At 38.4% G+C, this 23,430-nt stretch overlaps 1 protein-coding gene across 3 annotated transcripts in view; it reads left to right on the top strand.

Moving 5' to 3' along the window:
- KCNIP4 (potassium voltage-gated channel interacting protein 4) overlaps positions 1-23,430 on the top strand; it is a 389,707-nt gene that overhangs the window by 184,765 nt on the left and 181,512 nt on the right. The gene's annotated exons all lie outside the window — the stretch shown is intronic.

Below are 23,430 nucleotides of genomic sequence, written 5' to 3'. Positions count from 1 at the left end.
GAAATGGGCAAGTAACACTCATAAAAATGTAAAAGAAAAAAATGCACTATCCCATAGGATCTTGCACACTCATACATGAATGAAAATCTGTATGTCCCATTGACTATCAGGGGATGAATCAAATCTGGATTTACTTCACTATTCTTTATCAGCTGGAAAAATTAAAAACTGCCCTTTTGAAAACATAATTGTGCACAAGGTAGGAATTATAATTGGATTTGAGACTTTCACAGCAGGCTACTTTCTTCTTTGTCAGCATTATCTGCAAGCAATAATGAAGGTGTAAAGTGTATTTCTTAAAAAAAAACTAGTTGTGTGCTGCTCTTCTATACACAGTATCTGTGAAAATTAGCCCCACCACCATTGCTATTACTGCTGTTGATTTAACTACTTCTACTTACACATCCTCTTTTTCTTCTTCTTCACATCTATTAAAACCTAGTTCTGTGTAGGTAATGTGTGAAATTCTTCACCGATTCTCAGGATCAATGTGTGTTATTTGTATCTCCCACATCTTAACAAGTCTATTGTGTGTTTTGTGGAATACCATGTGGATTTGTTGGACATTAGCAAAGTTGATTTTATGATTCTTGGATGAGTTGTAATGCAATCCTAAGCATCATTACTGAGGAAAAAAACTCTACATCATTTATTAATATTTACTATTAAATCTGTTTAGTATATAACTGTAGGGTGGAATTAGACTTGATCAGGAATATGGGACTATTTTTTTAAATGGCCAAGTTTTTTTGCAACATATAAGATTTGATGGTTTGTATTTCCTTGCATTCATCCTCCATCTACCAACTGAACAAAACTTAGAACTTCATCACACCAACAAAATTGCCCATCTTATGACAATTTCACCTCACTTCATGATGGGATCTGCCAGATGATGTAGATCTACTTCCAGCAGGACTCTGTCCCTGAAGTGAGGTGAGGCTGTCATAAGAGGCATCAATGAAAACACAGGAAGCTCCCTCTGTTCTCATTGAGAAGAATAGGATAAAGCCAGGCAGTGATGCTTCCCCCCCATGGGATGAGGTAAGGGGCAATGTAGGGCATGGAGCAATGGGTTTCCACACCTCCCACTGGATTCATAAATATCTATGGCAAAATACCCCACTATCACCCATAATTTTGAACTCCATGTGATGAAATCCTTAGTGATGTACAGCAATATAAGAACATATCTATGGCATCAAACCTTTGGTCTTCTGGGTGTTTGGGATTCTAACTTTCAGAAACACTTGTTAGCTTGCCCAGTGGTCAAGAACTCTGGAAGCTGAAATTCAAAACACTTGAAGGATCAAAGGTTGAACACCGCTGACACTACATTATATCATGGTTTCCCAATTTTACAAATTGCAGATTACAGGGTGGTGAACATAGAGCTTCAGTCTCCTTATCTTATACACTGCTATTCACCAAAGTGTTTAGTGACAGGAGTTAGGATCATCTGCATGAGGTTTCTGGCCCATTTTATAATCATTGACTAGTGCAACTGGGGATAAACCATAAGCCTAGAGGTGTTGCTGATTTGTACTTTTCAGCAGTTTTAGGGAGCATAACCAGCTATTAGTAACAGGAGCTCCAGTTTTAGAGCATCTGAAGGGTCACATGTTGCCATCCCTGTTCCAATGCACAAATAATCTGCTTTACATCTGGAGTGAGCGGACACTTCCATTAATAACTGACCAAAAATGTACTTAATAGGTACACAGTACATGAAAGTCTGAGGGGATATCCTGGTCTGAGTGAATGCCCTATTCCTTTTGTTTTATTGGAACTGATGTGGGAAATGGTACAGCAGTCTCAATTGTACCTTTGCAGAAGATTTCTGCTCATGGTCAAGGTCAATCCAATGTCAGTTCTATACAATTTGTTTTTAATAAGCACCCCTGGCCCTGTGGACACCCACAATATGTAAGTCTTCCACTGGGGTCAAGCTCTTAAGAAATCTTGGTGAATTTACACTGCAACTTTCCCCTTGGAAGGCAGTGGCCACCCCTGTGATCACTGTTAATAGGACTCCTTCCCTCCCTCCATGTGCATCATTCATCCCTTCATTTGAAGCAGCTGAGGCTACTCTATAAATAGTGTGAAATGCTGGACCATTTTCATGGTTTGCTGGCATAAACCTGAAGCAGAACAAGGAGTGAAGGAATTGGTGCCCTCATCATTGCTGGGGTTACCATGGAGCCCAGTATCCTTTGGAACACCTCTCTCTTGCCTAATTTGCTCACTGTGCTCTAATAGCAATGGATAAAATGTATTTCTCAGTGTGAAACCTATTAGCTCGCAACATTTCAAGGGGCAGATAGGATTTAAATAGCTTTGCATAGCCAATAAAAGTAGGCAGGTGCATGCCAGCAGCCTCCTAATTGAAAAAAAGAAAAAGGGATGTGTAAGTGTAAACGCTCTCCCAACTGTTTGCATAAATCTAAATGCATTTGCATAGTTCTGGAAGCAGCGAATGAAGAGAATGCAAAACTAAGAGAATGAATGAAGCAGAGATTCAGAAATCAGTATCATAATCCTTCTTCTTTCACACATGATTTGCTCTATTATAAACCTAGCCCTAGCTACATTGTCCACCATATTACCATATAAACTATCCTTCTTTTCCCCACTACATGCAAATACCTCCTTCATTCTGCTCTGTATTTCACTATAAAATATTTCAAATTTCTGCAGGCATACATTTCAAGGCATTTCATATATATCATCTGCAGACTTGTCTTGTTGCAAAAGAAGTGTGTGAATTTGAGTGTTTGCTGCTCCCCTTTGATTATGGTTGAACATTTGTTCGGTTATAGGCATAATTTATCATTAAAGGTGAATGTGCAATGTAGAACCTGTTAATGTTCCATCTCTTTCCTGGTTTGAGAACCCAGAATTTTAGCAGAAGACTACAGGCAAAAAAACCCCAACAACCCCTGTTTGTCATTGTTATCTCCTGGGAAGTGTTCTAGAAGGAGGGAATGACGTCTGTATGTCCAATGATAGAGTATTTGGGTATTTTTAGTGCATTTTAGGTTGTTCTAATGGTTTTTTTTCTTTTTCCGTAGGTTACAACTTTTTAAAAGTCTTTTTCTTTATTTGGAATCAAGTCTAAATGATCAAAATAAAACTAAAATACACCTTATCTTGAAAAATAAGTTTTATATATATATGCAAATCTAAGTAGTTGATCAATTAACAAAAATTCTAATTTGTAAATTAAAATTACTTTAACTGAAATACAGCAGGTAGAAACGAAATATATTCTTGCTTGCTGTCAAATCACATAGTCAGACTATGAGTATAATTCTTGACCTTGAGAATCAGCCACAAATTATCCATAATTCATGGAAGATATTAGAGGCAATATAATTTGTGAATAAACATCTTTGTTCTTACACAGTTTTTCTCTTTCAAAGGCTTCATATTTTTCCTGTTGCTTCTCAACACATCTTTAATTCAAGAGGTCTGTTTAAAAAACTCCACAATTTTTTTTCACGCTTCCTAGAAGCAAATTGGCAGTGATGCCCCCCCCCCCCCACAAAACACTTAACTCTTCTCTGTTATCAAGTTCAAATGTGTAGAAAAACTTCTGCCTTCAGATTTAGTAAGTCTATATATAAAGCCTCAGCTCTGTTTCACCACTTAACTGAATGATTTTATCTTTGGGTAAAATTCTAAAGAGACGGTAAGATGCTGTGAATGTCTTTATACATATCACAACACAATATTGTAACAAGGTAGTGTAACAAGGTGGTAGTACAGCAGGTTAAATGGCTGAGCTGCTGAACTTGCTGACCAAAAGGTCGGCGGTTAGAATCCAGAGAGTGGGGTGAGCTCCCGCTGTTAGACCCAGCTTCTGCCAACCTAGGAGTTCAAAAACATGCAAATGTTAGTAGATCAATAGATGCTGCTTCTGCGTGAAGGTCCCATGTAGTCCATGACCTTGGAGGCATCTATGGACAACACTGGCTCTTCGGCTTAGAAATGGAGATGACCACCACCCCACCCCCCCAGAATTGGACACAGCTAGACTTAATGTCAAGGGGAAACCTTTACCTTTACATTAGTGTAATGTTTGTATTGGGAAGCAATGCTATTGTGAAATAAACTGGACTGATTAAAGTTGAGGCCTTAAATATGAATAACCCTCTCTTACAAGAAATTGATGGCCACAGAGTCTTTCTTGCAGAAAAGATCAAAGTCTTTATCATGCGAAAGAAGCAAATTGCTACTGAAGCAGGGCAATCACCATTGCTGGTCCACCTCTTCTCTATGAGTAACATCCCTCCACTATTGATGGACAAAATCAATTAATAGCTGTTAATGGTGCCACATTCCCATCATCTACATAGTGCAAAGAATCTGTACTCTTTCTTTGGTGACAAGGCAGCATTGAACGGATTCTCCTTTTCTCCTACTTTTGCCCTTATCTTTGCTATTCCCGAGTCAGTATTTTTTTTTATTTTTAGTAATATTTCATTTTTATTAACAATTGCAAAATTGCTTTTTTAAAAAAATTACAGAGTGCTGGAATTCTAGGACACCAGAGTTATGAACTTAGTAGGTACTATTGCAGAACCACGAATCAGTGAATCAGCCTAGTTGCATGATTGAAGAAACCAATATGTTGTTTCATGTAGATATGTCATATTCCATAAATACTAGGGCTGGGCAACCACGGAAAAATTTGTTTCTAAACTCGATTCGTTTTTTGGGGTTTTTTGCGTTTCGATATTTAAATGAATTCCGAATTTTTTCTTTAAAAAAGTTCGATATTTACGAAATTTCGTAAAATTACGAAACAATATGAAACGAATACGAAATGAATACGAATCGATTCGTTAATGGCGGACGCGACCGTGCAATACCCTAAAAAACCTCCATATGGGACAGGGGGAACTTCTGAAGCTTCCCTCTCCCTCTGTTGTTGACTGTTGGTGTGATATTTATATTTTTTTTTCACTGATTAAACAAACAACAGCTATAAAACTTGCCCCAGACATGCGGAAATAATAACGAAACGATTTCGAAACGAATACAAAACGAATACGAAGCAATTACGAAACGAATTGAAAAATTTGTTTCGTTTTTTAGATGCTCCTGAATGGTTCGTTATCGCTTCGTAACCAAAAAAAATAACGAATTTTTAACGAATTAAAATACATCATTCAGACTGTATACAGGCTAAATTAACCTTCTATCCTACTGTTTTAAGTTCAAGGCATATTTTCAAGATAATACAATAACATTGGATCAACCTGTCATTTCATCATGTAGTTATTTTGTAATACAGTTTGTGCTTCCAAAATGACTTTAGATAATGATTAATTTCCCACAGGAAAGAGAACAACACATTTTTTCTTTTTATGAAAATAGTATGCTTTTCCAGCATATGTGGCAATGTAGAATGTTAATGTAAAGTTGACTATTGTTTTCCAAGCAAATGATTATCATTATACCAATCAACTAAAATAGAATTTATCTGTTCCCATATGTTTTGATTACTATGGTAATCTTGACCCAAAAAAAGCATTTTTTTCTGAATTAACCAAGGAGAGATGATCATAAAAAGAAAAGCATATCATTTTTTTCAGAATAACATGAAAAAATGTGTCTTCACTTTAAAAAAAAATTAAGATCCCTGTAAAGTATTTTATCAGGCGTCTTTGAAGTTAGATGAAAATAAAGTTCTATTCTTTTTGTGGATTCTTCATCACTTCTGGTATTATTTCTTCTACAGTAATAATCCAGTACCTTTTGAAACACTATACTAAGACTGACAGTATGTAAGAAAGCCATAGAGTTTAAGAAAATCAACAGAATTTAGAGTTGTGAAAGGTCTTAGAAATCATTTCATCCAGACCTCTACTCAAGGTGGGATCTTCAATGCATAGCAATTACACCTATAGCTTCTGCTTAAATTCTAGTGAAACAGAACCAAACATCTACCAAGACAGTTTATTTTAGGTACTTACTATTAGAAGATTTATCCTGGTGCTTAGCAAAAAAATATTTTCTTTATTTTCTCTTATTATTGCTAGTTCTGGAGCAACAAAAAGCATTTTGCTACATCTTTCATGTGATAGTCTTCGGATAATTGAAAACTGGTACCCAATTTCCCCTTGATCATTTCTTTCTCAGGATAAATACACTCAGCTCCTGCTTGCTGGCTTGCTTTAAAAAATGGACCAAACTTTTGTTTCTCCAAAACAAAGGTTTCAAGATGAAATACACAGAAATGAAATATACAACAGAATAAGAACAATACGAAATCTAGACTTCATTATAGAGAATTTGTCCTATATTCCATGCAACAGGTGTCCTAGTATTCAGCTGGTCTGAATGCAAGATCTGTCACATGGTATCCAGAAGAATGAAGGGAGAAAAAAAATTGTGGTCATCATCTGGTCCAGAAGTCACGCAGCTGGTCAATCGTCCAGATAAGCAAAGCAGATAAGGAATAGAACTGAGTTGTAAATTGTAGTCAGTCCAAGATCAGGGAAACATGAATGCCAAAAAGTAGTAACCGAGAGAGAATGGTTAAAAGCGGCAAAGCTGTCAGGGATCTGCTGGGAGATCTATTGATGATACTAGGTACTTGGTGAGCTAGCAGCTCCTGTTACACAACTTGTGTAACATGTGTAATTTGTCTATGTCTCTTAGAACCTCATCAAATGGAGTGTTTTACCCATCATAGGACTCTTCATCTCCATTTCAAGGATCAAGAGGCAAGGAGCCCATCACTACTTCCAGACATCATCCATTACCCTTCATCCTTGAAATGGAGCTGAAGTGGGCTGCAAGGAGGGAGTTCAGAACACAGACGAGTAATTGTGTTCTGAGCCCCTGACACACGCCAGGGCTGTCGCGAACACTGAAAAACACATGTGATGTAATCCGACAGATTCTCCTATATTGAATCACTTAAGTGGGTGTTCCTCACCACTTTGCTTTCACTGCATTTTCTCCTTGATAGTAATTGGAAGTGGTGGATTTCTCCATTACACTCCATTTTATGAAGTGCCCATCCATGATCCTTCTATTGTTTAAAGCAGTTTATAGACAGTGTGGGTTCTATGGAAAGAATTGTGTTTAAAAATGTGCTCATCTCCTCCAGAGGGAGCCCACCAAATTGAATGGAGTGTTAAAAGTGGAGGGAAGATTCCATTGAGAGAATTGGAGTTAAAAGTTAAAATTCTGCTGATCTACTTGGGGTAAAAAAGAGGGGGAGATTCCAGACAACAATTTATTGCAGCAGAAAATTGGTTAAAGTAACCCGTTTTCTCCCGCGTTGCTCTTTGCACAGGTGCCCAAAAGAAGCAAGCTTTCCTGTGTGTTGTCCCCATTGTAGTGCAGTAACAACCACACTACAATGGGGACAACCCAAATCCTCCCCTAAAACCTTTAGAATAAGAGAAAAACTTACTGGGCCACCATTAGGCCTCTCGGCATGCTTCCTGAAATGTAACAATGTAGCACTAAGAGACCAAGGGAATGATTTGCCCCCTTCTATCTCTTAGCACTACTGTGGTATGTTCCAGGAAGCATGGGGCCTGAAGAAGGAAATTGGGCTGTGCAGACTGAGAGGTCAGTCCCCACAGAGCCCATACTCCATTAGACTTGGATCTTTCAGGAAGACCTGGGTCTAATGGAGTATCAAATTAATTCTGGACTAAGCAGGGTTTTCCTTCTTTGTCTTGAATTGATTTGGTTTTATTGGAGACATCATTTGGACACCTTTGGTTAAACCCCAGGAGCTCCCACAATATGGTCCCTGTCTGGATGGGCCCTGTGACAAATCCACACACTCCTCTGGTGCACAGGGCTTTTGAGGGGGCAATTTTATCCCACGGAAAGAAGAGTTTTTTTAAAAAAGATGGTGTCCTGTCTCATTTAATGTAAGTGGCTTTGGAGGGGGGGGGAATCCCATGGAAAGAAGGGTTTTAAAAATGGTGTCCTTTCTCATTTAATGTAAGGGGTTTTGGCATAGCACAAAACCACAGTTAATGAAAAATAAAAGCAAAGTTCAATATCAAAGTTCAATTTCTTTTGGGAGGACTTTGTGGAAAGGGAGGAGTTCGTGAGTTTTGTCCATGTAATACAACATCACTATTTCATGTAATATTAAAATCAAATCTATTTTCCAAGGTCCAAAATATAATCATATCCCCTCAATGCATTTCCAGCCTTTTCTGAGAACCCTCTTAAGGAAAATATGCTAAAATAGCATTGTTGTGGTTAATTGAAAGCCCGTTCATTAATCAGTTCTGGATGCTTTATTTCATGCCCATGAACATAAGACATTATATTTAGGGAATTGACCAAAATATTAAAAAAATTCTTTAGACAACGTTATGGATTAATGTCTACATTCTACAAGCATATGTCAGATATAGATCAAATCAGTATTCCATTAAATAAAAATCAGTATTCCATTAAATAAACCATTGGAAACTTATGAGTAAGTTTTTAATGGTGAACCTAGAGAAATAAATGACTTTTTCATAACTTCCTTCTTCCTTGTACTCAATGTATTCCTTTGATCTCAGACTTTCAGGATGTGCACTAGATATGTCTTTTCTTTCAATTTTTGCAATATCATGCATTACCATTTGGTATAAACAGTGGCTGTCTCATAGTGTATGGCATTTCATGAACTTATACTGTGTCTCATTTCCAACCTTCTGTGAAACCCTCTCACAAAGAAATCACATCACACAACTCTTATTTAGGTACAGCTGGTTCATGTATTGCAACAAATCATGCATTATATATGTATGCCAAATATTTACGGATGCGGTACTTAGCCATTTCCACCAAAAAATAGTTCCATCTAAAATCAGGTGTTTGTTCACCATTAGTGAGAACTAAATTGCACACTTGGCCTTCTGTGTCCATGGATTCAATCATCCATGGTTTGACAATATACCCCCTCAAAAATTGATTTTGCCATTTTATATAAGGAACCCCATTTTAGTACACAATTGTATGTAATACAAGTAGAGCATCTACAGATTTTGATATCCAAACCCCAGTGGGTATCAAACACCCATTGTATAAGCAAAAGATAGTTGTGGCCTAGTAGGAGGGAATACAAAAGTCATCTATATATGGACCATTTAAATGTTGCAAGTAGAAAGAAAATTTGGGATTGCTCCTCCATTTTCCCACAGCCAGGATGTTAAGCAGTGCCAGAAAGAAGATGGGGAGATGTGAGATAAGGAAAAGCAAAACCAGGACTTGATGTTGAAGCTGCAAAATTTGCTATTTGTAATAATCTTGAAGTGGTATGCAGGATGCAAAAGGTGTTAGTCAGACTTAATTTAACTTTGTGAGGAGATGTCAGATTGCACTGAGGGCTTTTGAGATAAACCGCAAGAGCTCTTCCCATCCTCCTTTGTTCTGTTTTCAAAATACATATTATCTGACAGTTCTTTGGGTCTGTCTCTAGCATTAAGTGGAACACAAGGTCCCCTGTGCATCAGCTGAAGTTGAAAAAAAAAGGGGAGATTGTACATCAAAAAACCTTGAGATTATCTTTTGGTGGTATGAATAGAAACCATGAGATGATACAACTCAATAGTAGTATGTAAGTTATTACCTACAAAGTTAAGTCCTGTCTTCAGATAGCATGTAATATATAGCCCGGAAAAACCTACAACAACCGCATGTAATATACATCGTGAAATAGGATAAAAGTATGGTTCACTGTGAATTCTTGGAGTTAAATATCAACAATTATAACAGAGGGTACATTTAGATTATCAAATGTGCTTGAAGAAAAAAAATGAAAAAAATATGGATGCCCTCAGAAGAAGCAGTTATAGCCCTGCAGATGTTTTGCAGCCAACTACCCTATTCTTAACATTGTGCAGGCTATGTAGAGTTGACTGAAGTTTCAGTCCATATTTACCTTATGACCTGTCCTGAAGAGAAGCTCAGGGATTAACTTTCTCAAAATGATATGTGAACACAAATCATAGCTATCATTCTGTCTGACAGAAATAATAAAACTCAAATCATATTTGTATTGCCAGTCCATTTTACAAGGGCATCCACGTTATCTGGGCACACACAAGGGTTAGGTTCATTCATCTGAAGCATACATACGGTTATTTTGCTAACCACATAAACAATAGGGGCAAGTGCATTTCATCAGCCATGTCTTTGTCTGTCCGTTGGGAAATTTCAAGGTCACTTTGATGCTTACGTTTGTCTCTTTTGTGCATTCCAAGATCAACCAGTTTGTTCAATGTACAAAATACAAAAAGAAAGATTAATAGCAAAGATAACAGCTGCATTCAAAAGACTTCAAATGCTCCGCTTGGAACTCCTGATTAGAACAATTAAGCAGATTAAGGGTGATACTCTTTTTGAAATGTAAATAATGAAACTAAGCCCATGTAAGAGCTAATATGCAAGTACGGAATTAATAGGAAAACAATAGAATGGGAGACTGAATGATACAGTAGGAACAAAGCTAGGAAGGGGATCTCTCCCAACAAGAATGAAAAGATTATTTTGTTCTTGATACATCTCTCCCCTTCTGCAGAACAAAATAACTGCATAAAGTTATGTTGTTGTTCAGTTGTTGGTTTAGCTCTTTAGCATTTGTCTTAGCATGTAACATATACTGTAGTTATAATCCTTTAATACTTCCAAATGAAGAGTTGCAAAGGTTTGGCAGCTGCTGATCTAGTTCCAGTTTTCCCTGTAATCCCCTTCTCCCAGGACTTTATCACATTGAAATATACTCCATTTCTGAGACTCTTTGAACATGATTCCAAATGGGCCCTCTCACGTGACATTTGTTCAATTCCATCAGCAATCCATTGGAATCTGTCTGCAAAGTGTCACAGAAACAGAGAATTGCAAATCATCTTTTTAAAAATTTAATACGGTTCTGAGGTGTTGTTTTAATGTGTAATCATAAAATCAGTATGGATTCCATCAGCTAAAATCTTGAGAGAATGGTAGTTCATGACTTCCAGGCTACGTTATTTATTTATTTATTTATTTATTTATTTACAGTATTTATATTCCGCCCTTCTCACCCCGTAGGGGACTCAGGGCAGATTACAATGTACATATACATGGCAAACATTCAATGCCATAGACACACAACATATATAGACAGACACAGAGGCTATTGAACATTCCAGCTTCTGGCCACCAGGGGAGCTGTCACTTCACTGTCCGTTTGTGACACTGATGAAGTACTTCCTCATTTTTTGCATACTTCCTGGAGATTTTTATGGCCTCATAAATGAGTTAAATTAGCCTCCCCACATAAGTAGTACCTAAATTTCCTACTTGACAGATGCAACTGTCTTTTGGACTGCAAAGGTCAATAACAAGCTACACAATTTTGGTCGGAAGCTCTCTCCAACCCGGACTGGCTTCGAACTCATGACCTTTTGGTCAGTAGTGATCTTATTGCAGCTGATTCCCATCCAGCTGCGCCACAGTCCCACTGCTGTGTAATATTAGGAAAAACATTACAAAAACTGGAAAAAAAATATTGGAAGGAGCCAACCTTCTGTGGTTTCAAAACGCAGTATTTTCATAATGTAAGAATTTGGTGTGATGAGGTCAGTATGCATCCCCTATGCATCTAATACAAAATAAAAAAAAATACAGGGTGCATAGTGTTATAAAAAGTAATATGGTCCCAGCCTTTCACAAAAATCCTGAGCAGAGGTTGCAAAAAGAAATTTCATTCTTCATGACAGGTGCAAATATCCACAATCCGCCCTCTTCCAATTTCACTCCCTACCCCTCCACCGCCCAAATGCACAGAAATCCTAGCTAAAGGCCACAGCTCTCAAATAAAAGCTGGCAACTTCTCTCCTCCCCCTCAACCACTACTGATTTGATAGTCATCACATCTTTTCACATCTTGATGATTTGTGAACAGGGAGGGAAAGCTGTGGAAAAACATTGCCCAGCAAATGTCAGGTGAAAAGCTTTCATGAGAGCTGTGCAATGTCCAGGTAAAGCTGTGCAGCTTACTGCCATCTTAAAGGGAAGGGGTCTTGCACTACCACCACCCCAAAACTATAGAAAGTAAAATAGATGGACATTTCCTCACACTTATTTGGATGGAGTAAACTGAGAATGAACATAGCCGAGAGAACCAAAGTTATAAATGAAGAAGAAAAGACAAGCAAGGAGAGAGTTTGCGTTTGCCTGAGTCATGAAAAATAGCAAAATTTTGGTCCCACGAATTTGAGTGCAAAGTTCTTTTGCACTTTGAACTTAATTTAGAGCATTGTTTCTCAATCTTCTGAATGCCGCGACCCCTTAATACAGTTCCTCATGTTGTGGTGAACCCCAACCATAAAATTATTTTCATTGCTACTTCATAACTGTAATTTTGCTACTGTTATGAATCATAATGCAAATATCTGATATGCAGGATGTATTTTCATTCACTAGACCAAATTTGGCACAAATACCTGATATACTCAAATTTGAATACTGGTGGGGTTGGGGAGGATTTATTTTGTCATTTGGGAGTTGTAGTTGCTGAAATTTATAGGTAACCTACAATCAAAGAGCATTATGAACTCCACCAATGATGGAATTGAACCAAACTTGGCACACAAAACTCCCATGACCAACAAAAAATACTAGAATTGTTTGGTGGGCATTGACCTTGAGTTTTGGAGTTGTAGTTCACCTACTTCCAGAGAGCACTGTCAACTCAAACAATGATGGATCTGGACCAAACTTGGCATGAATACTCAATATGCCCAAATGTGAACATTTTGGGGCAAATAGTTGTAGTTGCTGGGATTTATAGTTAATCTACAATCAAAGAGCATTCTAAACCCTACCAACGAGGGAAATGGGCCAAATTTCCCACACAGAACCCCCATGACCAACAAAAAATACTGTGTTTTCTTACACCCCTTCACGACCCCCCCCCCCCCCCGCCAGGGGTCCCAACCCCTAGGTTGAAAAACACTCATTTAGGGCAATGAAAATAAACCTGATAGGAAGTGGGAAAAGAGGGGAGTTCAAAAAACGGGACATCAAAAATGAATTGGGATTGTCTTTGCCTAAAGTTGGATCTGCACAGCCATATAATCCAGTTTCTGGATCTACATTATCTGCTTTGAACTAGATTATATGAGTCTATACTGCTATATAATCCAGTTCAACTCAGATAATCTGGATTCAGAAATTAGATTATATGGCAGTGCAGATGGAGCCAAACTGGGAAAATTATAAATTATGCTGTTAACAAGAGGAGTTTCAGACCTGAGTCAAACTAAAATGCCTCTACCTTCTTACAATTCAAATTGAGGTGTTTTCCAAATTACCAAAGTAGGACCCAAAACAAATCTAGTTATTGCTGCACATTACTACAACCAAACAATAAGTGAGCAAAAATATCCCAAGTAGTGTTCTTTCTCACCATTCTTCAGACCTCACCCCAGCCATCAAAACCAGGAAATTACTAAAACTAAAACATTTAATGATGTTTATGAATTAAAAGGACCAAGTCCTTGAGTTCTTGGAATTGTCTACGAATACCCTAAATGTAATTAGCATGTGCATGTTACAATCTATTTCCTTTTAATTTACTCTCTTGTATTCCTTCAAAGTAGCTGTCATTTCTTGCACAAATTAAAATAAAATAGAGAGATATGAAAAAAGCATGTGCTGTCCACAGATTTTCTGTTTTATATTCAAAATCCTCTGGCATTTCTGGATTAGAGAAAAATTAAAACAAGACAAGTACAGATCTACCACTATTTGTTTCTTTTTGTCATTAATCCTTTTCATCTAATCCCCTAAGTACATAGTTTAAGAGCAGTGATGGAAAGCTATAAATACTTGGGATACATAAAGCCATTGTGAGATTTTGAAACTTTCTTGTAGGATAAGTCAATGAAGGAATTATGTGGCTATAGAACTTTGAATTCAAACTATTAATTTGCAATATGGTATTAAAACATACAGATGCTTTTCAAAATAAATCATAGGATGATAATATATTACATCCAATAAGCTCACGCAAACTTTTGTTTAGATCAGGAGTGGACAACATATGGCTGTACTGAAGCTCCCATGAATTCTATCCAGCATTGCCAATGATGACGAATGATGGGAGTTGTAATCCAACATGTTGCAGGACCCACGTAAAGATAAAGACTTAAGCAACTACCTAAATAATACAAAAGAAGATAAGCTTGTGTTTTGAGGGTCAGAGCTGACTGTTTATCTGCACTGTTTGGAGGCTTGTGTGTGTGTGTAGTTTTGTACTGTCAGCTTGATCTAGAGGGATAGGGCATCTGCTGCATTGCTGACCTTTCGGGGAAAGACTTAGCAGTTGATCGCTCTATAAGCTGCTGCCTCAAGCCCCATTTACAGTTTGAAACTGTATTATGTGGTCAGTGCAGACTCCTATAATGCGGTTTAACTACATTGAACTGCATTGCATAAGTCTACACTGCCATATAATACAATTTAAAACTGCATTATATGGCCTTGCTGATGGAACCACAGTATCTGGAGTTTGGAAAGTAGGAAGAGGTAAACACATTTTGTGGGCATTTGGCAGAGGATTTTATAGGGGGTTTGTCCCATTGCATATACAAGATGCCAAACAGGGATAGTTGTTACAATGGCCAGCTACTCCGGTGCCATATTTATTTTTTTGCCAGATTTCTATGGGGCCATAACTGCAGGAAGTGCAACCTGATTGCCCCACTAGAAGAAAAGGTACATAAGTTAGAAGCCTGTGTGCCAATTTTTGATGAAAAATAAAGGTTTTGTGGGGCTTTTAAAAAAAGAATGAAGCAAACCCCCACCCTCTTGAAGGGTAAGACAAAGGAAATGAATCTATAAAGGAGGATAATTCCCAAACATAGAAGAGAACTGCTTGGAAAAACATTACATACAGAAGCAAAGCTATGAAAGACCTTGTTGCAAGTTTTGATTGACACAATACATTTCAAGTTTCCTCTTGATCAGGTGTTATGAGGTGCAAGAACAGGGATAACAGCCTCAATTCTCCAAAAGCTTGGGGATTTCCATAAATAGAAGGACTAATATCGGTTCCCAGAGAAAGAAGAGACATTATTTGTAGTAAATGATTCCCTGTTGAGAGAAACAGAAGCAGTAACATGTAGGGAAGCTTTCTCCTAGGGGCGAAGATCTGTGATTTAACAGAGAGGCTGACAATATTAATCATAGCCTTTGACCATTACCCCTTTCCTCAGATCTATGTTGTAACATATAATCCTATGAGATACGGTGAAATGCTAATGGTGGACAGAGAGAAGGCAAAGTGCCCAAAACCTTATTTGCTTTTGCCTTCCCTCAAAAGGAGAAATAGCTCTAATTTGTGAAAATAGAACAAATGATACAATAAAGAGCCTGTCATCTTGAATAGGTAAAAGTGTAGTAAAGGAGTATCTAGGTACTCTAAATTAACTCAAGTCTCCAGGGCTAGACAAACTGCATCTAGTACTAAAGAGTTGCTGCCCATAGTTGTTGAGGATTCCTGGAGGACAGGAGAGGTAAAAGCACATTAAAGATGGAAAATGTTGCCCATGTCTTCAAAAAGAGCAAAATACAGGACCTAAGTGATTATCAATCAGTTAGCTTGATGTCGATATTAAGAAAAGTTCTAGTATAAATAATGAAACAGTCAGTCTCTGCACATTGTTAATGTGTACAAACTTCCCCATGACTATTATCAGCCAGCATAGGCTTCTCAAAAACAAATTGTCCCAAACTACTCTTTGTTTTCTTCTTCTTCTTTTTTGTAGAATTACAAACTTGGTAGATCAGGGGAGTGCTATGAATATAGTATATCTTGATTTTACTAAGACTGTTAGCAATATCCATGATATTTTAGCAGGCAAATGGGATAACCGTGGCTAAACATTTTTGCTAATAGGTGATGATGATGATGATAAGTTTATTTCTTACCCTCCTCTCCTTGAGGTTCAAGCTGGGTTACAACATCGCTAAACATATAATAATCTAAAACATTATAAAATACAGGTATGAAAACATATTTCTACAAAATACATATTAAATACATGGAACAACGATTAAACACAAGACACAAGTTTAAAATTTGTGACTAAATCTGGCTGAGTAGGCCTGCCAGAAAATAGAAATGTTCAAATGTGTTTCAAATTCTGATAGCTCATTTGTGTAGATTCATAAATGGTTTCCTGGCCAAACTCAAAGGTGCTCTCAGGGCCCATCCAGACAGGCCAATATCTCGGAATGCCTCTGGCAAAACCAAATTAATTCAGAACAAAACAGGGTTTGTTTTTAGGTAAGATCCGGGCCTTACCAGGTGTGGGCCCTGTGTGGATTGGGCCCAAAACCCACATCATGTGATCCCTGGGCCCAATCCACATAGCCCTCTTAGTTTTTTTTGGGCTCCTGTCTCCTGGCATGTCATTTCCTCACACTAGGAGAGTCTGAGGAGGACCATAATGGTGTCCTGGTAAGTTTAAGGGTTGTTTTGGAGGACTTCAGGGTGGCTGCATGCCATCTTGATTGGTATCCGGATGGCATGTAGCCACACACACACCCTCTGGGAAAGCCTGTTTTTTTGGGGTGGGAGTGGGACAAAAATGTGCATTAAAATGAGTTTTAAAAACCTGATTTGGCATACATTTCTCAGTTGTCTGGAACTGTCCCCAGTGGCTCATTTTCATCCTGGAGAGAAGTGGCTAGTGGGGTGCATTGGGAGTTCTGTATGAACCTGGTGTCATTCATCATCTTCATAAATAGCTTAAATTATGGAATAGAAGACAATCTTACTAAATTGGCATAGATAGATTAGTGCATCCTCCAGGATGCGAATTCAAAATGACTTTGACAGAGTAGATAGAGTGTTGGACCAAAACAAGTAAAATCAATATCAACAGGAATAAATGCAAGGTACCAGATTTCAAGAGTATACATGAAATGCACAAATATGGGATGAGTGAAACCTGGTTGGAAAGCAATACATGTGAAAATGATCTAGGAGGTTTAGTAGTAACAAAACATAGCTTAACAGAGTGAAGTGATAGCAAAGAACAACCCCGCCGCCACCACCAACAACAAAAACAAGCCATATTGTTTCAGAACTATTTCTGGATAACTGGCATAGCTAGAATTACTCTGCTGTATAATCATCACCGTAGTTGACATCCTTATTATCAGCAGTAACAGCAACAATAGCAGCATGTTCACTTCCTCCCCTTCTTTAAAGTATTTGTTGAGTATTATTATTTTGAGTGTGAGGAAGGATCTACAATGAGAGTATAGGGGAAAAAAAGAAAACGTAGTCAGTGAAGATTAATAGGACCAACTTCGTTAAAAGCAGAATCTGTTTTTGGCTTAGAAAAGTTATTGGGGTGGACAATACTCTTCCCATCTGTCAAAACTAATACTAGCAAAAGCATGAACAGATCTGAGACAGTTTGGATTTGATCATTCAAAAAAGAGCTTGGAAAGTTTCTTCAGTTGTATTGCAACTCGCATGTATTGTTAAAAGCAGTGCTTGGAAATACGTTTAAAACAGTGCGGGGAAGATTTTTTTTCCTATTCAAATTCCATTGTTAAATATAGAGAGTGAAGTTTGACATGAATGTAATTTTACCTGATTTCTTGACTGAAATGCTTTGGGATAATTGGTGAAATTATACCTTTTCCTATACCTTTTGAAACGTGATCTCTCTTTTTCACACCTAAAGTTTTGGGCCTGGCATCAGATCTGCCAGGGGTCAGGGCCAGGAAGCCTCTTATATTATGTATATCACGATGCAACAAAATTTGAAAAAAATGTTCCTGATTCGAAAGTATTATTCCTGTTTAATTGTGCAGTACTTACTTTCAAAGTTGCTACACTTCAGAAATTTCATTTTTGTAGCTGCCACAAACTATGGGCCCATTCAAACAGTACCTTTATCCAAGGAGCTTCTGCAGTAAACAGAAGGATGGCCAGATGCCATTCCCTGTAAATTCAGAAGCAATTGCTACAAAAGGCAAAAACCGCAAGATTTCCAGGTGTGGGGATATTGTGGTTTTGAGCCAAAAATCCAGATCTTTGCATGTCTGTGTGCCCCTGCAATCGGAAATCATGGGTTGTTTTTATCTGGGTTTGTTCCTGGGTTTAAAATGCTTGCTCCTGATTGGTTGATTCCGAAAAAAAGATGACACTTGAGTAGAAGGCAAAAACTTTATTTTTGTGCCAGAAACTTCAAGAAATGTGTGGAGGGCACATTTTCTCTGGCCAGGACAAAGTTGTAGCCCCGTAGTCAATGCAGTACATCTTTTCACAAGAAGATCAATCAGGAACAGCCATGTATAATCCAGGAACAACACCCTGCTGTTTAATGCCACAAGTACACAACCAAATCTGTCTGGACAGATGGCCAGCCAGCCAGGCTCTAAAAAGTGTCAATAATGACAAAGTTCTGTTCCTGGCTTAAAAGTATGTGTTCCTGTTTCATTGTGTAGTGCTGACTTGGACAGAAGTAGTCCTACCCCCTAAACTTTGACAGAAACATTATTAAATGTTTGGAGGGCACAGTTTCTCTGGCCCGGAACAGAACTTTTGTGGTGATCTGCATATCCACATCTTGCGTTTTTTTTAAAAAAAGCCAGTTTCCAGTGGAAGTCCCACAGTGGCCATCTTGGGAGCTTCTACATTTTGAAACAAAGCATCAAGTCTGGACAATGATGGCAGAAATCCCGGGACCAACAGGTCTATATGTGGACCTATCCTGAAGTCCCAGGATTTTTTTGCCCCTCACTAAAATCCATGATTTAGTGCTGTCTGGAAGTGCCCTATGTTGAATTGGTTGAGACTTGATGAGAGATTCATTGAAAAACTATAGCAAAATGTGTCACAGGATGTCCCGCAAAAAAATATGCAGTTTAATGAACTTTTTCCATGTTTTTATAATAGAACTGATTCAGAAATTGCATTTATAACCCAGGAACAAAAATCATGTTACATAGTATAGATCAGGGGTTCTCAAATTTTTCAAACAGAGGGCCAGGTCACTGTCCCTCAAACTGTTGGAGGGCCAGATTATAATTTGAAAAAAAAATGAATGAATTCCTATGCACAGTGCACATATCTTATTTGTAATGCAAAAAAACCCCCACTTAAAAACAATACAATAATTAAAATTCTAACAAATATAAACGTATTAATAGGAATAATAGGAAGTGTGGGCCTGCTTTTGGCTGATGAGATAGGATTGTTGTTGTTGTTGTTGTTGTTGTTGTTGTTGTTGTGTGCTTTCAAGACTTAGGTTGACCCTCAGCAAGGGCCAGGTAAAGGACCTTGGAGGGCCATATTTGGCCCTTGGGCCTTATTTTGAGGACCCCTGGTGTAGATAGTCTGGTATCCCCTGCCTTCCTTGCTTTGCTCATAAGCAGGGCTTTGCTCATAATACATTTTCAAGTGTTGAAGGCATCTAGATGAAGAAAGAGCAAACTACCTATTATTTCCACAGCAAATCTGCTGCTTCCTCCATGGCTGTCAGCTCCTATAATCTTTGTTTATTCATCCTGCATTATGATCCTTCAACAGTGGACTCTAGTAATGAAGGTTTCCCATATCAAAGAACTGAGTACTACTAGCTGGTGCAGAAATGAAACTATCGTAAGTGTTGTGATTATTTGTGCATGAGGCATACATAGCACTGGTTATTGTTCTGATTTCCCTAGACACAGTGGCATAATTTAATATTTTTTAGCTGCCACTGCACCTCTGTGAGTGATGATTTGATTAATGTTAAAGCACAGTATGCCTTGATTTATGTGGCACTGCTTTTGAAATCTTTGCTATCCTATTAATATAAAGAAAAGAAATGCTTTTCTCAAGTGCTTCCCCCTCCCCCACTTTTGAATGCATGAAAACATTGCAATTACTTCTTCAGTGTCACTGCGCAGGAGGAGGGGAACCATCACTTTGAGCTCTAATTGTGAATTTTTGGTCTGAAGGCTTTTTTGTGTAACATCAGCAACAGTTGTATTGAAGGTGACTCAGACAGTCTGTTTACAGTTTGCTTCCTGGTTCTATTCACATCACTGCCTAAGACAAATCTCCTTGAAATGTATTACCCCCTAAGAGAATAGATTTCAAAATAGTAGTTTAAATGGCGCAGCGTTTTCCCAAGGACCCAGGGCAATTATATTCTCTAAAGGTGGTAAGAATTCACTTGATGACCTCCTGAAATTTAGCAAGTAAATTTTGGGATGGGATTCTGGTAGAAAGTTAAGCCAATAATCCAAGATCTGAAACACAACTCATGCAAAGGAATCAGGCCCAAGTCAGAGTAGCAAGAATTGTCTATAGACCTTGCAGACAAGTGGTGCTAACTTCATTCCCCAGTTAGGACAGGGAACTCTATTTGAAATTCTGGAGAGATTCAGTGCCCAGCATGCACATGACTAAGCTAGACAGACCAACAATCTGACTTACTTTTTAAAAGCTTCTTGTGTTTTTGTATTTTGTACTGATGCCTGTGGATACCTGCCAAAGTGCACTCCAACCTTTCAGGATGTTGGCACTGAAGTGTAGCAGAAAGTGGATGAGCAACACCATCATCTAATAAGCTGCCACATTGGCAAAGAACTGAGACAGACCTTGGAAGTTACAAGTATACAAATCATTTTGGAGAAGGACAATTCACATGTAATGATGTTACATTTCAAAAGTGTTTAAATGGAATGAGTTACTTCATTATTGTGATGAGTTACCATCAGGCCCGTAGCCAGGATTTCGTTTCGGGGGGGGGGGCGCAATTTTTTTCAGGGGGGGGGTTTAGGGGGCTGAGTTTCGGGGGGGGGCTGTGTCTGAGTGAAAGAGGGTCTACCCTAGCAAACCTTTTGTATCATTACCTCAATACCCCCATGCATATGGGATATATTGAGTATGGTGATCAGATCATGATATGAATAAACATAACAGTTTAAGTAAAGCACCAGTAAGGCCTTTTGCGAACCACCATGAGAATTTCGGGGGGGGGGGGGCTGAAGCCCCCCGAGCCCCCCCCCCCCCCCCGGCTACATGCCTGGTTATTACCATATATTCTTGGATACAAGTTGATCTCATGCATAAGTTGAAAGCAAAATTATGGTTTTTGGTTTGACTGGTGGGTAAATTAGGAGTCATTCCATGGAGAGGAGAAATACCAGGACTACTCAAGGTGGCAGCTGCCCAAGGTGGCAGCTGCCCATGGCTACCACTATCATTTTCCCACTCTGGCATTCAAAAAGGCAGTTTGCCACTCTACTTAGAGAAGGATATGGTTATTTTTGACAAAAAGATACAGTGTTAAGTTGTAACGAAAAAGGAATCATCTGCTTCTCCGTATGGAGTGGCAAAAGGCAAGAACATAGGCCAACCTAGGAGAATCTAAAAGAAACACTGATCCCTCCATAGACTCACCGTACTCTTATTACTACTACTACCACCACCACCACCACCACCACCACCACCACCTCTGGAGCCCCTGGTGATGCAATGGGTTCAACTCTTGTGCCGACAGGACTGCTGAGGTGAGGTTCCATCTGTCAGCTCCAGCTTCTCAAGTGGGGACATGAGAGAAGCTTCCCACAGGATGGTAAAACATCTCTGTGTCACCTGGGCAACGTCCTTGCAGATGTCCAATTCTCTTACACCAGAAGCAACTTGCAATTTTTCAAGCTGCTCCTAACATGGAAAAAAAACCACCACTGTGTTGCAGAGGTGTACAGGAGCATTCTGATGCACTATACATCCCAGCAACAGCAGAATGTATACTTCCTGTCTTAAAATGACAAGGCAGGAAAAATCAGAAGAAATGTTCCACACATTTCAGCAGTGGGTTGGTGACAAGTAGTCTTCATTGCCACTGCCTCTTCTATAGTAGAGCAAAGAGTGGAAATTTACTTCTTAAAAGTAACATATTCCTTTTTCTCATTATGGGATTCAAAAAGTAAGTAATTGTCGTTATTTAGTTTCATGTTTCTGTACCTCCCCCCCCCCCCACCCCCCATTCCTTGTTTTGCTCCTTAGATTTTTGTCACTTTTTGTTTCTTGAGGGAAGATTTTTGGATTGATATGAAGATGTCATAAAACATATAACTCTCCATTCAAAATGCTTCAAAAAGTTTGCCAAAGTGCTCTTTACAAGCAACTTTTAAAAACAGTTGTAAACATTTTTGGCATTAGTAAAGTGACTTCACTCTCATGCATAATATTATAGGTAGCTGCATTACTTGTAACTCATTAATTCCAGGTTGTTTGAGGAAGTTACAAAACAATGGTGCATTAATGTGGATGCCACATGTTGCACACCTTAGTTGTAACTGGCAAATCAGTGCTGCTAGAGTCCTTGTTCCAAGATTTCCTAGAACCTTGTAGATCATAGAACCAATAGAGTTGGTCAGGACTTCAAAGCTTACCTAGATCAGCTTCTTGCTGGTACAGGAAACCCATAGTTATAGCATCCATGGCAAATGGCCACCCATCTTATATTTAAAAAACCTCCAGGAAATGAAAGCTCACCATTTCCATTCCAGTGTTGAACAGCTCTTATTGCCAAGACATTTTGTAAATCTACAAACCTTGGACAGTCAAACTTCTTTATGAATCACAAGTGAAATCGGTTTCTTCATTTAAAAAACAACACATTTCTTGGATTTCCTACTGATTTCAGTAAGACTTGCTTTCTATAAAGTTATCTTTAGGTTGTATAAATTTTATAATGCAGATGCACATAGCCTATGGCATTCTCACAAGGCATAACTATGACTTTGAACTGTATTTCAAGTAATGTTTTGGCTTGGAGCATTGCCTCCAGTTCCTGAGCTGGTAGAAGCCAGTTTCATTGGAAACGACCTGATAATTATGCTAAAATTAGGCAACTCTTCCCTGCTTCCCAGATTTCAGATAAGGTGCTTGAAAAGGTGACATTTTCTTCTTTAAAGTGGATACCAGCATCCTCTGATAAGTTATGAGTTGCAAAACTATTATCTGAATTTCTCTTAATATCTTAGTTACTTCTTACAGTATATTTGTACATGGAGTATCAAGTATCTTGAGGAGAAGTTTACTACATTTGTTTTCCAAGAAGGAAATGTCTAAGGATTTAATCTTCTGATTCTATACATGTTCCCAGTCTTACTCTAAAGTTGCACCTTTCTGTCCTTCTGTGTCCAGTGTAAGTCCACTCATTAGTTAGCTTCTGTTTCCCAGGCAACTGAATAACCACAACAATACTACACTTTGAGCTGTGCTAGTATACAAAGAAGGAAAGAAAAATATTTCCAGATGTGCCGCTTGATGCTTCTTATTCAACTGGGTATGGTGTGCTGGATGACCCCCTGGTAATCGGTACATTTCTCCACACATGTCTGTTGCTGTGTGTCATAGTGATAATGAGCGAACAGATAATC

Source organism: Anolis sagrei, chromosome 5 (genome assembly GCF_037176765.1).
Source record: "Anolis sagrei isolate rAnoSag1 chromosome 5, rAnoSag1.mat, whole genome shotgun sequence".
NCBI classification, from domain to species: domain Eukaryota; kingdom Metazoa; phylum Chordata; class Lepidosauria; order Squamata; family Dactyloidae; genus Anolis; species Anolis sagrei.
This window is presented reverse-complemented; position numbering and strand designations above follow the sequence as displayed.